The 17,150-nt window shown below is 42.4% G+C and overlaps 1 long non-coding RNA gene across 1 annotated transcript; it reads left to right on the top strand.

Moving 5' to 3' along the window:
• The first annotated feature begins 1,381 nt into the window (after window positions 1-1,381).
• LOC111078893 lies at window positions 1,382-1,683 on the top strand. The gene is made up of 3 exons (XR_002608289.1): window positions 1,382-1,405; window positions 1,467-1,492; window positions 1,621-1,683. It is a non-coding gene; the product is annotated as an uncharacterized LOC111078893 (long non-coding RNA).
• Window positions 1,684-17,150: the final 15,467 nt, after the last annotated feature.

Below are 17,150 nucleotides of genomic sequence, written 5' to 3' on the forward strand. Positions count from 1 at the left end.
TGATTTGTATGTTATTAATTCGCCAGCTATATTATTTTGAATTTGGAAATTCATTTCGTGTTGACATCAACGTTTTTTGCAGCCAATATAACTCTTTCGCTCAACCATACATGATTTTTTAAATTTTGAGCAATGTTTGGGAAAACCTTCTAGATGAGTTGTGTCTTTGTTTCAGTAAAGTTACAAAAAATTGGTAGGAAATGTATCCAGACAATGAGTCAACAGGTATTTTTCCATTACCAATATCTAGCAATTGTTTGGAAAAAACTTCTCCAGATTGCTCGTTCTGCAATTCGACTCGCATGTTTATACTTAATTTGAGCGTTTTAAAGTCTTTCCATAAAACGTATGACTTTAAACATGCGTTAAGTTCGTCGGCTGGTGTTAATCGTGGTATTACTGGTAGTGTTTGGCGAAAATTGCCTGCTAATAAAATCAGTGCACCACCAAACCGGGTTTGGTTCTTTCGGAAATATTGCAACGTGCGGTCTAATGCTTCCAATGCACTCCGTGCACTCATCCCAAACTATTAATTTGCTCTGTTGCAACACTTTGGCCATCGCAGAATTTCTTGAAAGGTTGCCAGTTGGTGTTTCATTTATATGCATGTTCAACGCAAGCTTGAGTGTGAAATGAGCTTCCAACAACGTAGCTGCAATACCTGACGAAGCAAGTGCAAGTGCGATACCATTTTGCGTTGCCAAAATCAATAATATCAAAAAAGTTCTCACAGTCCCACCGGGAGCATCTAAAAAAAAATCCGCCAGTTACATCGTTCACTACTTTCATTAGCGTACAGTGGACATATTTTTGTTGCTCATTTAAAAGAGGAACGTTTATTTCAACGGTATCTTTTAAATGCTTCGGAATCATATTTCGTTTCGCGTCTCAACTCTTGATGAAATGCGTCGAGCATTTGTCGATTGGGCGTTGTCATTCCTAACTTTATTGATACTTTGTTGGCAAGCATCAAGTCTTCAATTAAAATGAATACTTTATTGTGCATTTCTTCATTTATTTGCAAATTATCATTTAAGGTTCTAACACGCTCCTGATGTAATATATCTTCGGCCATGTGATCTTTATATTTGCTCCATAAATCAATCGGTGTTGATGGGAAGCATGTAGACAAAAGTATGGCAAACAATGTTCGTATTTTGTTAGCATTTGACGAAATCACAGCATCTTCGAGAGTGTGGTCCCAATGAATGTCATTCTCGAGCAGGGCCATACGTTGACATGCTTCTCTGCATGTGCCGCACAATACACCATTAACAGTTCGCAGATGTTGGAATGATGTTGGGCCATGAACATTGACTCACAGTAAACGCAAATAAAAACACTCGTTTTGGCTGGGATACACTGTGTAAAGTCGTCCTAGTGCATCTGTGGAAAATACTTGTTGGTAATTTGGAACTGGCTGTCCTTATTTTCGTCGTTGAAATTTCTTTAATGATTGATTCCAGGTATAATATCGTGGCATTTCGGAATTGTAAGTGTTCTTGTAAAGTCATCATTCTGGCACATTTCAATGAAGCTGGTCAATGTTGTCGATGGCGGCCTCTCAATTCGTTGTAATACGTTAATCGTTGTAAAGTACACCCTTTCACCATTTTCCAGATTTACGGCCAAATGAACAACAGTGGGGTATCTTTCATGTATTGGAAATGAAACGAGAAGGAAAGTGCGAGTCGCTTCTCGGGACGCGACTCTACTTATACCCGTACTCAGTCAGTATATACATTTTTGAGCATATGATTTTTTAGAATTTTAGAATTATAAAAAAAAATTTTACATCTTACATTTTTTTGCTACATCTGTTATCTACATCTACATATATTATGTATATTCTACATCTAACATGTAGATTATACATGTACCATTTAGATTCTACATCTCCTCCGCTAGGGGTTGGTCGCGCACTCAACGTGGCAGAGTGTGCGAGCGAGATGGAAAATGTGTTGTGTTGTCGTTGGCTGGAGGGGGCAGGGGAAAAACTAAAAATTAATTTCTTCATTCTGGCTATAATTATGATCCGATCTAATTCAGATTCGGCAGTCTGGTAGATATGGGCATTCTCTACGATACTGCGTTTTTAGTTTTATCGTATCTTTAAAAATGTGCCTGCCACAGATTTTCGTCTTTTGTGTGGGCGGAAGGGGGCGGGGAGAAATTTTGAGACACCTTTGTAGCAGTGTGATATCACATGAGTCTGGAAACCAAATTTGGTTGCCCTAGCTCTTAGTTCTGGGGCGTCAACAAGCGGACAGACAGCGGCAGACAGACATGGCTATATCGACTCGGCTATTGATGCTGATCAAGAATATATATACTTTATGGGGTCGGAAACGTTTCCTTCTCTGCGTTACAAATCGAATATACCCCTTAACTCTTTTTTGAGTACGGGTATAAAAATACGCCACATCGCCTCATTACTACTGAATTCGTTTGAATTTCGGCAGCAACTCCGAAAACTTCCTTTTTTCATGTACTTGCAGATATATTTAATAGATTTTGCGGAGTGGCAATATTCTACATTTATGTGTGCTTTAAATGTTTTGGAGAGTAACGGCGATAACGGAAAAATCCAACGATTATTAACTTCAATGTCATGCTGATACACTTTGACTGTTGTTGTTCTTCCGTAGTCGTCAGTGGATCGCTTGCGATAAAGTGGGTAACCATCATTTCCACTAATAGTTTCTGCTACTAATTGTCTTGGAAAGCGTTTTGAACATTTTCCATTCACCATACACGGAGAATTTTGATTTAATGTTCCACAGGGACCATGAATCATTTTTTTTGTAACAATCTCATATAACAATGGATATTCATCATTATTAGGAATTTCCGTAGACATCACATCCTCGACTATATCCGGTTGTTAATGTGTGTTTGTGTGTGTGTGTGATTTGGTATGCATACGGTACATAAACCGTTTACAAATTTGTCGTCGCAACTAAAACTTGAACCAGTTGGACTGCGGAGAGGGTTTCCTACGTCGAGCAAATGAGGGTCTGAAGACACGGCGACAGCCCCTGTTGATTGCAGTTGTAGAGAATGAGTGAACAGGCAGTGATGGTACTGTTTCTGATACTGATTTTATTCAACAAACTTAAATTCTATTTATAGGTAACAATAGGTACGGAAAGTGCTGAGTCTAGTAAGAATATGGTAAAAGGGAATTGATATTGAATTAATTTGGATTTAATATGATATTGTGTTATTGGGCAATTGTGATAGTCAGCAATTGCAGCAGTGTTATTGCCCTCTGAAGAGCGAACACATCATTGGCAGAAATTGCTGCAGAAGCGGTTATTGTTGACTCAGCTACAATGCTTTGTCGTTTGTTATTATGTCTCCCGTTACATGGGTCGACCTGATTTATTCGATAAGTGTATATTATGTAATATTAATTATTTCATAAATATGCGACTGAACACCGGTCTTATTCTCTCTACCAACCAAATGAGGATGTGTGCATGTGGCAATCCGTGTTTTTGCCATTAGACTGAATACATCCAACAGCGCGTTTCGCCGCATACACGATGCTTAACAATGTAATCCATGAGTGATTTTAACTTTTTTTGGCCATGAAATAATTTCTGTCTACTTTGGATGTGCATGTGAACGTTATAAACATATCTGGTGTGCCATAATGACGTACATACAACATAGCATCCTGAGCGTATTCATGCATATGTCGCGGACTTCCGACGTATGTTTCTGGGAGAATAGTTGCTCTACCTACATTCTGTGCATTTCCGTCAGCATTGATAGCATCCCGAAGATGAATGTATTCTTCAGACGCAGTTTTGCCTGGTTCAACCTGATAAATGTCAATCGCTCCGTTTAATCTTTCATGTAAATATCCACAGCATATTGGTGGAAGAGACCCCGACATTTTAATATATGATTGTCCTCCTTTTCCCTAACCATCAATCTGTAATACAGACTCTGTATGAATAATAATTCATTCAATAATAATACCCATCTTCACCTTGCCAAAATAAGATAGGATGTTGTAACCTTCATATGATCGATGTGTTTCGAATAAACGCTGCAGTTGATTGCCACGCCATTGTAAAACAATATCTCGGTTTACTAAATTTTCACCCACGACGACAATAGCAACTTCGGCAATTGTTGGCGCATTAAAACGTCTCGCGTGTTCTCCTACAAGCGTCTTATCAGCTCTGACGACAATTCCGTGGTTATCAGACGGCATGCGATCCAATGCGGTCGTGAATTATGCAACCAATTCGTTATGTTGATGGAAAAACGTTTGGAGTTGTTTCCCAATTGGTCTTTTCACTGAATTGTTGTGTGCACAACGCTGATCGACTTGTCTTGCTGAATCGCCCATAAAATAAATTTGCAAAAATTTTGAGTTCAAACGAGAAGAAACTTGTGAGTCGCTTCTGATGCCACGACTCTACTTTTATACCCGTACACAGTCAGTATATAAATATGTGAGCTTATGATTTATGTATTATTTTAAAAAATTTGACATTTTACATTTTTTTACTAAACCTGTCATCCAGGTCACGCACTGCAAAGGGCAGAGTGTGTGCGAGCGAGCTCTACGGAGGTGGGGGAAGCAACTCAAAAATTAAAACTTAATTTTTTAAAAAGGATGTTTTATTTAATCGAACTTATATTAGAACATAGGATATGATAATGAATTCCCCAACTCAATTTTAGAAAGTCTCAAACGGAACTGTCTTCTTATTCTCGGGCTATTGATCTTGAGACCTCTGTTGGGAAGCTTAAAGCTTATCAACTTAAGCTTTCGGCTGATATTTTGTCTTCGTAATTGAGTTGTGATGGCTTCGGCTGAAAAAGTCGAAGCTTCGGTTGCGAGAGGCGTTGTTTTGGTGAGAGTGGCTGATAAGCGATGCGTTGGCCTATGTGTGGGAGGCTTGGGAGATGCGTCGGCTTGGATGAAACAGGCGGCCGCAGCAGGTGATTGGTGTCGGCTTTCATCTTGAGAACTCACTTGTTTACAAGAGTTCTCCCTTCTATTGGAGTGTGGGACTGATTCTGAATTAGTGATATGATGGAGTGTGGGAATGAGCTGATAACGTATTGGTCAGCGACGTTCCATTGCATTCCAGAGTTTTGGGTTGCATGAGATTTCCTGTTGATTTCGGTTTGGTCGAATCATGCTTTGTTTATGTAGCTGTTGGGGTATCTTCTCATATGTTTATCTTATTTCATATAGATACGAATACATAGGTGTATGGGTGAGTGCTGGGCATATGCATAACGTGTATAGGTGTGGGTGTGGTTATGAATATGCCAAGTGCTTAACGTATACGTAATGCGTATGTGGGTGTAGGGCATTATGGATATGTTACTATATATATTTGTACCCGGTCACGTTTCACATGGAAGAGAAGTGAGTCGAATAATACGTTCAACATAAATGTTTTTCCAAAAACTGGAGGGTATAAAATACACAATATTCCATTCCCGTTTCCGACATCTTCAGTTGATCGACTCCTATTCCGTCTCCCGCATATGGATTCTTCATGTTATTATCTCTCGTACGGATTCCCGTTCTTCCTCATTCATATTTGAAAACCATCTTCTTGTGCAGCATCTTTATTAATCTGTATACAGATTCTCTATATATACATTAAGGATGATAACAAACCAATTTTCAAAACAGATAAAAAATGTATGTAATTAGCAAAATCGGTCTAAACTGATTTATTTCATTTGTACTCTAAACCGGCTGAATTTATTTTTTGATACATAAAATCAAGCAGGCGTTTGACAGAAATGGAAAGACCTACTTCACACAACAATACTAACATTTTCCGAGTATTCTTAAATTTTATAATTTTTCGAGCAATTTTCTTAATTTTTTCTTTCATAAGAACCTTCTCCTGACAATAACAAACACAAAAAAAAGAATTGGCGAAATCGGCCCAGCCATTCATGCGTGATGCCGGGACCAAGGCAAATGACAGAGTTTTCTTGTGGCCGAATCATTTATATGGGCAGTTCCACCAAAAGGTCCACTAGGCCAAAAACATTAAAGCTAAAACTCTCGTTTTCGGTATTTTTGGTTATTTTATAGTCATGTTTTTTTTTTACTATTATCTCCTAGAAACAAGACGGATAAAAATTTTTCCTCAAAGTCTTTATAACATATTGAACTACCTAAAAAAATGACCAGAAAATGTATCCCATCTCGGCTAACAGTACTCCAGGGTAAAATCAAGTCAGTAAAGCTCGTCAGATGCCTCCGCGGACTTTTAGCAAAAAAATAGGAAAGGTTTTTGCATTAAATAATTTTGAAAATGAGCACTACATATTTCATATGCATTCAAAAAAAATTAGTATAAAGATAGACCTACCCAATACGCAGAGTTTTGCAACGCAACTTCAGGTCATATTTTAGCTTATCTTTTAAACCGTACGCTCGATTACACTAGTCAACACGACAATAAGGCAGAGGCCCAAAATAAATTTTATCTCGTAGATTTCGGGGTTTAAAAATTTTTAACGAATTATGATTTTTTTTTAATGGTTACTACGGACAGACATACATGGCTCTATCGACTCGGCTATTGATGCTGATCAAGAATATATATACTTTATGGGGTCGGAAACGTTTCCTTCTCTGCGTTACACACATCCACGTTTATCACAAATCTAATATACCCCTTATCAGGGCAGCACCCAGCAGGGTAACTCTTATCAACAGTCTGGATTGGATTTATAGCTGCATTTGTCAGCTTATTAGAACTGCAAAGTTCTATGCAACCAGATATAAGATACTTCAGCTATGTGAAAAATAGAAGCACTACCTCTGAAAAAACCATGAAAAAAAATAACAGATTTTAAAAATTCTGTTAAAAAAAAAATAAAGTACTACAAAAATTTGTAAATCCCGAAATCTATCAGAAAAAGTCATTTTGGTTCACATCCTAAATAAAAAGTTCAATTTTGTTGAGTAGTGTTATCAACAATCAAAGGTTGACAAGAAAATTTTACTACTTTTCACAGGATTTTTTATTTGTGGTGATAGAATAGATATAAATGAAGATATAGCGAATCAAAGTTGAAGTTTTCTAACATTTTTACAGTTACTGCTAATTTGGACATATAAAAAAAACTTGTTTTTTTAGACATAAACATTTTAGCGGAATGTATTCTTAACAAAATAAGCTACTTATAAATAAAATTGATTAAAGAATGCCAACAGTACGATATTCTAACTAAATATACTCCACATTATATATCACAAAGCAATTTTTGTCTACTTGGTATGTAATTCATATTTTGCAACATGTAAAATTCAAAAATGTCAAAATCAGCATTGCTTGCTGGGCCAGCAACGGTAAAACGGTCGAATGTGATTTTCGGAGGTTTGGTCAACCAATTTTGGATTTGCCGTCTCTTTATAGATTTAAATAGGCAATACCTTGAACGACGTCGAATTAATGTACAGGATATTTTTTTATCGACTTTAACTTAGTTTTTAAAGTAAAAATTTCGTCAAAAAAACGGACAAAGATCATGAGTTTTGCATTTGAAAGCTTAATATTTGCCAGGCGGTAAGCTAAAACTGCAACGTACTTGGGTCTGAATTATAACTGAATTTCTAAATTTTTCAGAATGGCAAAATTTATTACAACTAATTGTAATATACTTAGGTTATGTGAAAAAAAGCTCTACCTCTGAATAAAGTTTACAAAAAATTAAAGTTTTCAAAACTTCTTTAAAAAAATGTTCTTCCGAAGGAAAAAAAAATTTTAAAGCCAAATCTGTCATAAAAAGTTAGTTTGGTTCGAAGTGGCGAAATGGTGTCATGTAGTGTAATCTTTTGTCTAAATTTTGGCTTTTTCATTTTTTTGTTTCAATATTTTGAAAGACATTTTTGTAACGTAACGCCAGATTGGAACTGCCTATATTCTCTGGTGAAATGCACAAAATCTTATAGCATTTTCTGTTTCTTTACCCGGCTTCACCGTTCCGAATCAGTTACAGAATTTACACAGAGAAATTATTTCTGTATGTAATGGTCATGCCTTCTGTATACCCACACAATCGCACTACAAAACATTTGATTGTACCCTATGCCTGTATTTCCTTCGAGATTTGCAAGCATTGCTCATACGCGTAAAATTCGTTATTTATTTTAACAAGCTAAGTGCTGATGATGACAATCAATATTAGATGGAACATTCTACGAAAGCCATGGGCTAAGAGCGGATTAAGACCACGATTTTAATGAGCTTCATCGAACAATTTTTCAGTACACATAGCTTATAGTTTATGTCATTAGAATTTGCTAACTTTGCTGCGGTGAGATAGACATAGGAGAGACAAAATGCAAAATTGGTGCTCGTAGCCATCTCTATACACGCCTACCGTCTCTCAGTCGAACAACTTGAGACAAACTGATGTTTTCCGGCACACATTACTACCAAGCCAGCATAATTGTTTCTCAAAAGTAAAACAATCGATAATTTATGCCGAAGCGCCCAGCTCAACTAAAACTGGACGCACTTAGCATAAGGCTAACTCTATTTTTGCAGCTAGTTAGCAACGTCTAATTTCATAGCACAATTACAGATTTGTATGGTATATCTGGATATCTATCTCAGTGCTTCAGAATAAATTTCGTTTTATTATTTTCTACTTACAGGCTTACAATTGAATAAGGATGTCTGCTCTGACACTGAAAGTTATAGCTCCGATTCTGAAACTTGCCCCAAGTTAGCAAGTGGAGTACTTCAAAGGCCATCCATTTTTTATTCCACAAAATATACTAAAGATTATACAAACTACAAGGTGTTTAATGATAACAACAACAAACAAAAATGTATTCTTAGTTCAAATGGAAATATGAAGAAAACGCAGGAACGGCAACCCAATGAAAAAGTTTTCTTTTTTACGAAACAATCAAAGCTTCAAATAGAGGTTCGCCTTGCTTTAGCTCAATCAAGGAAAATAGCACACAGGAAAATTAAGGTATTTATTTAATTTTTTATACCCGGTACGTGAAGAGTTTAGGGATATATGTATTAGGTTTGTGTTGGATGTGTATGTGTGTAATACCCAGAAGGAAGCGTTTCCAACCCCATAAAGTATATGTATATATTCTTGATCAGCATCAATGGCCGAGTCTATATAGCCATGTCTGTCTGTCCTTCCGTCCTGACGAGCGCCTAAATCTCATAGTCTATATAAGCAAGATCAACCAAATTTTGTAACCAGACTTTTGTCATATCACACTGTTAGGAGTGTATTTCAAGTTTTTGCCAAGCGGGCCCTCAAAGGGCGAAAATCTGTGGCGTTCTCAATTCTGACGATATAAGAAACCCGATAAAGATAATGAAGAAATAAAATGGCAAAGGGTAACCTACCCCATCCAAAAACACCTACTCATTTTCTCCCTTTCACACTTTTCCGTAAGCAGGTGTTTAATTAAGAAGAGTACGGCGAGATGTGAGAAGAAGAGATAGAGTAAAATGTAACGGAAGCCAAACAAGTAAAAAATTAAAAGCAAAAAAAAATATTTCAAAATTATAGTCAAATAGGTCATTAGGTGGAAAGGGGAAGAACGAAGTGCAATTGTGGAGCGTGGTAAGTGGGTCGAAGCTTGGTGCTAAGTATTTTTCTGGCCTAGGTCACTTCTAGCCATATTAAGACCAAATTGTCATTTGCACAAACAAGTTTGGACTTTTATAAACTAAACAATGTTTAGTAAACATACATACAAAATTTTCATGAATGATCACCTTTGATATCGATTAACGATAAATCAAAAATTCATCTCAGGAAAAAATTGAAATTTAAATATGAAAATGTCTCTGTCATAATTTTCAAAGCCAAGCTTAGAACAGCTTAGTTCAACTTTTATTGATGAAGCATTGCATTGATGCATTGCCAATGTAAGAAACTGGTACCGCAAATTTAATTGTGGACGTCCTTCGTTGCAGGACAAATTTCGTGAATTTCAAAGTTTTTAAAGTCAAAATTAAACAATTTTGGATTTAAAAGCTTAATATTTCCCAGACGGAAAGATGAAGCTACAAAGTTTTCGGGTCCACTTTGTAAGATACCTATTTCAGGCTGGGATATGCATCAGCCTGTCCAGGGTCCTCCACAAGAAATTTGTAGATGTATGGGAACTTAAGGTTCGGGGCTGGCCTCGCTATGTCCGAAAGAGCAGTAGGCAAGGTGGGAAGAATGATGACGCGGTAACTTTTTTGGTTTTGGTTTATTATTTACTGTCTTTATTCGTTTAATTGTTTACGCTTTGAGACTTGCTGGTCTCGCTGGTCGTGCTGTGAGCTTATTTGGCCGAGCTTGAGCTTTTTAAGCAGCTGGCGATCGCACCTGTCTTTGACCCGAATAATTGTGGTAAGTGGGTCGAAGCTGGGTGCTTCATTGACAATTTTTAGTGGGTCAGTGTGGTTTTGCTGAGACTGCATCCCGGAAGGTTCGGACTGCACCATCGAAATTAGTTTTCGCTAACTTTGCATCGCGGAAGCTGAGTGGTAAGTCGAGTGGTTGCGGAAGATCGCCAGGAAGTGGGAGACCTAGAATTTTGTGCTATCTTCGCTGATTGCGAAATATTGCACGAGTTGGGGGGTTTATCCGCTGTGTGGCGTTTTGTGATCTTAAGGTGGGTAATTGGGTGTGTGAGCAGGGTTTTCTGTATGCGGTGTGTTAGTTTGCTTATTGTTTCCGTACGGTGTAGATGCTCCACCTTCCGCGTGAGTGATGGCGAGTTTTAGTGGCGTCTTGGGCGTTTAGATGCGAAGTTCTCGTCGTTGGGTTGTTTAGGTGTATCCTTGTTTGTTTCTCTTACTGTTTCCACGACCCGTATGAGGATCGTGGTGGTTCTGACTAGAGGTGGGCATGGACCGTGTTTTCTTCGTATCACGTCATGACACGACGTGCGCCCGCGTGTGCGTGTTGAAAAATTAAATTTTGTCCACGAAAAAACACGATGAACTAAAATAAATAAAGTTTTATTGCCGGATACAAATGTACTAAAATTTTGGAAGAATGCAAACAACATGATAGCGTTACAACTTTTAGCTAGAAAATTATTAAATATTCCAGCCAGCTCGGCTACAAGCGAGAGGGTGTTTTCTACCTCGGGACAAATAATAAATGAATTCCGTACACGCTTATTAAGCTCTAACCTTGATAAATTGTTATTTTTATACAAGAATATGTTAATAAAAACGTATATGTAATTAAAATCGATGTTAATAAAGGTATTAAAAAAAAAGTATAATATTTCGTGTTGGACCGTGCTGGACCGTGTTCGGAAATTTTTTAGCCGTGCGTGTTAGTGCGTGTTGAAAAATTTCATTTTCGTGTCGTGTTGGGTCGTGTCGGAAAATTGCAGTCCATGCCCATCTCTAGTTCTGACCCCCCATGGGGTCCGAACGTGGTTGAGGGTCTGCGTGTCCTCGATTAGGTGGTGGACGAGGGCTTCGTTGTCCTCGTTTTCTTCGCCCGAGTTCGAGAAGGTGTCCTCCTCGGGTCGGTTAATTTGCTGGCTTGACGTGGTGTCCTCCGTGTTTTCGCGCTGGTATGTAGAACCCTTGGCCGTGTCGTGGTCCTCGCCGGTGGTGGGTCGGTGCGGGGCTTGACCCCGCGGATCCGTTGTCCTGGCTGGTGGTGGATGCCTCCTCGTAGGCGCCGCACGGCCTCGGTAAGTACGAGGGCGTTCGAGGAAACGAGGTCCGCGGCGGCGGGGACCAGAGGTTGGCCCGCGAGAAGCGCGAGGGTCGCTGGTAGTCTTCCTCCTGGTCGTCCGAGTTCTGGTCGGACGCTTCCATCGTCCCTTCGGTGGTCCTGGTATTTTCCTGTGACGTGGAGCCGTCTCGGGATTCGTCGTCTCATATGATGATGGTTGGGAATGCGTTCATGGTGTTGCACCATATGAGCGTGCCATAATCCACAACGGTGATCGCGTCCAGGTGGCCGGGTAAGGTGGTGCAATGGGCGTCGGTCCCAGCCCCCAATTTTGGGCGCAGGTGGGTCCTCGCCGTTCCTGGCAGAACGTGGCGCCGATGGTGGTCTTACATTTCACCAGGCTGATAGTTTGGCTTCCGCCTTCTGCCACGACGTTTCCCTCGCTGAAGTCTAAGATCTTGTGCTTGTGTTGCTCGGGGAAGATCGTCACTTTCCTGCAGACCAGCTTCGGCTGTGGGAATTTGATAAGGAAGGTCAGCAAATCCGGGCTCTGGAACACGCCAATGCTGGAAACTCCCAGTAGTTCGACTAGCCTGATATTCCTAAGCTGTTGTTCGTCGAATTCTCGTAGGTCGGCCCCGTCCAGTAGCGTCGGGCTGATGATATTCATCTTAGCCAGCATCAGGCCTAGAATCAGGCTGTGTAGATCGTTGATGATTACGCGTTTCTTCGCTAAGATTATCTCCGTCAGTTGTGTTCGTTCCGTGTCCTCAGATTTGACCAGGTTGTTGCTGTACCCAGTGTGTTCGTTAAGCCGGTTCTGTACCTTCGGGTTTATAAGTAGTTGATTCGTCTCTGATTCAATCAGCAGTCCTTGCTTGAACCAGATTTGTTCCCAGTCGACAAAGTCCGGGGTTCCGGCGACATCCTTTAGAGCGAGGATATTTAGGCTTCTCGATCCTCTGTGGTGGGTTTTCAGCGTTCCCACGAGGGTCCTGATGTGCTCGAGGTCGGCGGCAAGGACAGCGGCGATTCGGCCTCCTGGGAATAATGTAGCGGACTCTGCCGCCTGAGCTATGTATGCCTCTAAGGAGGTTACATTGGTTATACTAGCAAAACCGTCGGCGGCGCTGTCCAGGTGATGTTGTCGCATCAGTACCAAGGTGCCCACCGTGGGGTGCCATTGTCTCCGACGGAGGTTGTAGTACCTTGCCTGCTCGTGGCTGGCTCGCTGAATGTTATTCTTCACTATCGCGAACACTTCCTTGAGCCGGGTCGCTTTCCGGAGGGCGGTGTCTGGCGGGCTTCCTGTGCCGGGTGTGACTTCATCATACAGTGCTCCAGGTAAGCGGGGCTCTCTTCCGTATAGTAGAAAGGCTGGGCTAAATTCCGTTGTTTCCGAGACACTGGAATTGACGGCGAGTGATATCTCAGGAATCAGCTCGTCCCGAGTGTTCTGGCGCTCCCCTACAAATTGGGCGATCATTGTTTTGACCGTCCGGCTGGCCCGTTCTGTGGGGTTTTCCTGGGGGCAGTAGGGCGCGGTGTGTTGTTCCTCTATCCCTGCTGTTTGCAGAAACGTTTGGAACGAACGGCTCGTAAATTCTGTGCCGTTGTCACACACAAATCGCTTAGGTACCCCGAAGTGGCTGAGTATCCGTTCGCGAAAAGCTAGTTCCAGCGGTGGTGGCTTTACTAAGTTTCACCTGTTCTTCCCATTTAGTAAAGGTGTCGTGGAATACAAGTAGCATGGTGTTTCCTTTCTTCGATCGAGGCAGTGGTCCAACGAAGTCGGCGCATAGTGTTGCGAATGGCTCTTCGGCTTTGCGAGTGAGCATCTGACCCACCGGCTTGCGTTGTTGGGCTTTGAACTTCTGGCAGCTTACGCAGCCACGGACGTATTTCCTCACGTCCCGGTAAAGCCCTGGCCAGTAGTATCATTGACATACTCTGGTTATGGTTTTACGGATTCCTAGGTATAATCGGGATATTTCAGGGGCAGGTTACCTTTACTTCCTAGACCCGTGCGAGTGTGTCCAAGGGTTGTCGGGATAATGCATCTGCCACTACGTTCTGTTTACCCGCCCGATAATGTACGTCGTTCTGGTATTGTTGTAGTTCGAGTGCCCATCTTGCTACTCTACCGTAGGGGCTTTCGAGTGTGTTCAGCCATTTTAGTGCAAGATGGTCAGTGATTAAGGATGACCCAGATGACTGCCAGGCATTCCTTGTCGGTCGCGGAGTAGTCGTGGGCTGACTTACGCTATAAGTCTCTCCTTGCCTTCGAATTTCACGTTGAAATCGGGGCAAGCCAGAACGGGTGCGGTCGTGAGGAGTTCCTTCAGGAGGTCAAAAGCAGCTTGCTGAGCTTCGGTCCATACCCATGGTTGATCCTTTTTGAGTAGGCGAGACATCGGTTGGACAACTGTCGCGAAGTTTGGTACGAATCTTCGGTACCAGGATGCCATCGCGATGCATTGACGGGGGGGCCGGAGGTCTTTGACGGCGGCGATGTTGTCAGGGTCCGTGTGGATACCCTTTTCGCTGATCATATGGCCCAGATACTTGATTTGGTTTTGAGAGAACGCGCATTTTTCGGGATTTATTCGAAGGTTCGCTCTTCGTAGTCGCGAAAGAGGTAGAGCCGAGGCCGGGTACTGTGAAAGCTGTTGCTTCTCTACTTTCGTCGGCCATGGGGATCTGCCAGTATCCATTCTTCAGATCGAGGGTGGTGATAAAACGTGCGTTTTGTAACCGTTCCAAAATATAGTTGATCCTAGGCAGCGGGTATGCTTCGGGGACGGAATGCGTGTTAGTTACCGATAATCTACGCACATTCGCCATTTCCCGTTATTTTTAACGGACGAGTTGCATTGGGCACCTTTTCAAAACTGCAAAGTTCTATGCAACCAGATTTAAAATACTGAAGTTATGTGAAAAATAGAAGCACTACCTCTGAATAAAAAACCAAACAAAAAATACCAGATTTTAAAAAATTCTTGAAAAAAAAACTACACCATAAAAAAAAACCATAATTCGTTAAAAATTTGTAAACCCCGATATCTATAAGAATCCGACCAGGGTGGGGTTAGAGTGGCTGTTTCCCGTGTTGCTGGGCTGTCTGATGGTGGCTGCCGTTGTCCTTTTTCGATGCTGGTGGCTTTTTCCATGTTGTTGACCTAGGACGCGGTTGCTCCGTAGTGACCGTGGAACTCGTTCTCCCGATTGCTTGCTTGCGGTTTGCTGGTGTTGGCCTTGGATTCGTGTTCTCCGTTGTGGGCCGGCGTTTCGTTTTCGTTGCGATTGGTTTGGGTGTCAACTGCTGCGTTGCGTTATTGGGTGTCGTGTGCGTTGGCGTAAGCTGCTGGCTTCTAGTTTCGGGGCCTGATATGTGATTGGTCGGATCGTCAGGTGCATTTGGCGTGGCCGACTGATTGCTTAGTTGCAGTTGGGTGTTGCCGCATTGGATTGTGGCTTCGATGGCGCATAGGAAATCCATGCCGACAATAACTTGGTCCAACATGTTTGGCAGAACCAAGAGCGGTATTTTTACCTCTGGTTGGTCCATTTTGATGGCCTACCGTAGAACTTGAGTGAGCTCTCTGACCGAACCGTCGGCTAGGCGTATACGGGTGCTGGCATCTTGCAAGTTGGTGTTATCGTCCAGCTGTCGGGTTGGCGCTAATAAAGCTTTTGGAGCCCTCGGGGGTTGGCGATGGGGGTCGTGATCATGCGATGTGCCACATCGGGCGCCGTCGGGCTATTCGAGTTTGCTGGCTGCCTCCGTGGCGAGTCTACCGACTCCCATTGGGGTCGCCGAAATGGTGGCCGGTACGAGTCACTGTTCCTTTTCTCTGTAGCTGGCCTTGGGTATCTTGGACTGTTTCGCGGGGGCGCGAGAGTTGTCGGGGTGGTCCGCTCTTGGATACTCTCGAACTCGGTGGCCAACATTGTGAGCTGTGCTTAGCTTTGAAGTTCGTGTCGCCGCAAAGAAGTCTGGTATGCTGGCAGGGCGTTGTCCTAGATCCTGTTCAGCTTCTTGGCTGCATCGTACCCGGCGTGGTGCATGAGTAGCCGTATCTCGATGAGGTAATCCTTGAACAATTCTCCTACCGCTTCCTTGAGTGCCCGGATTCGGTCTTCCAATTGTTCAAAATACCGTGGCGGCAAAAAGAACGTCAAGAATTCTTGGCGAAAATATACCCATGAGCTGTGTTGGAAGCTGCCGAGCTTTTTCGGCAACTCTGACTCCACATTTACAATAATTTACTCCGTTGGTTAAGTTTACAAATGTTTTTTATTTTCACGACGGGTTACAAAGGTTTTGAGGCCGTGACCGTGAACTACGACTCGATGCGTTCGACGAATATTTGGACTGCACCGAGAACAGGGCGAAGCAATGCACTATAAGCAGTACTGGCATATGTGCGTGTGTACGGGAGCGTACTGAGAGAGCGATAAGTATAAGCAGTATAAGAGATGATATATGACTATATGATATTAAGAAGAACTATTATCGGCTGCTGCTCCGAACCATCTCCCCCGCTCGTGAAAGACTAGGGCTTTTAACAGGATCCTCAAGGGTAGACGACAGCTTGTTGACAGCTCCGGTGTCCAGGTGTCTAGCCAGTGCCATCAGCTCCAGCGATGATGTCGATCACCCGTGTGATGCTTGGCCATCTTCAACTGCCTCCCAAGCCCCCAAGTGGGGTGAGCGAGGCGGGATAAACTTCCAATTGAAGCCATTGTTGATGCAATGATTATGAGCTGCATTGCACGTTTGCTCATAAACAGCCGCTCAAGAGGTCCTCACTCATTCCTTGCGCCTCCAAAATTGGTGGCATTGTCAGACCAAATGCATCGGGGTATGCCGCGCGTGGCAACGAAGCGTTTGAGGAGGCTCAAAAATCCAGCAGGTGGTTGGGAGCTCCATCACAAATTCGACCAAACGGCTTGTTGCAAAACAGATGAAGACGCTGAGTAGCATTTTGTAGGCGTTCGAGTGCGGCCATCTGGCTTGTAATGAGAAGGGACCACAGTAATCGATTCCAGTGTACGCTGAATGCCTGCACTGACTCCTTGGTAGGTCAGCCATTATGTGTTCCACAAGACGAGGTCTGGACCTGCAGCAGATGATGCATTTCCGCAACGCTCGAGCAACAGTTTTCATGCCGCCGATGGGCCAGAACTGCAAGCGAATAGATCCCAGTAGAGACTGCGGCCCAGCATGGTGATGCTTCCGATGAAAGTGCATGATGATGGCTAACGTCAATGGATGATCCCTGGGCAAAATTATTGGGTGGCGTGCATCGAAGCCAAGAGTTGAGTGCCGCAAGCGACCACCAACACGAATCAAACCAACGTCATCTATGAAAGGCGAGAGAGATATAATGCTGCTTGAGGACTCCACACAGTTCCCCTTCCGCAGAGCACGGTACTCGGGATAAAGGTGGGCGCGTTGAACGATGCGA

The sequence above is a fragment of the Drosophila obscura genome, unplaced genomic scaffold (genome assembly GCF_018151105.1).
Source record: "Drosophila obscura isolate BZ-5 IFL unplaced genomic scaffold, ASM1815110v1 contig_176, whole genome shotgun sequence".
Lineage (NCBI taxonomy): Eukaryota > Metazoa > Arthropoda > Insecta > Diptera > Drosophilidae > Drosophila > Drosophila obscura.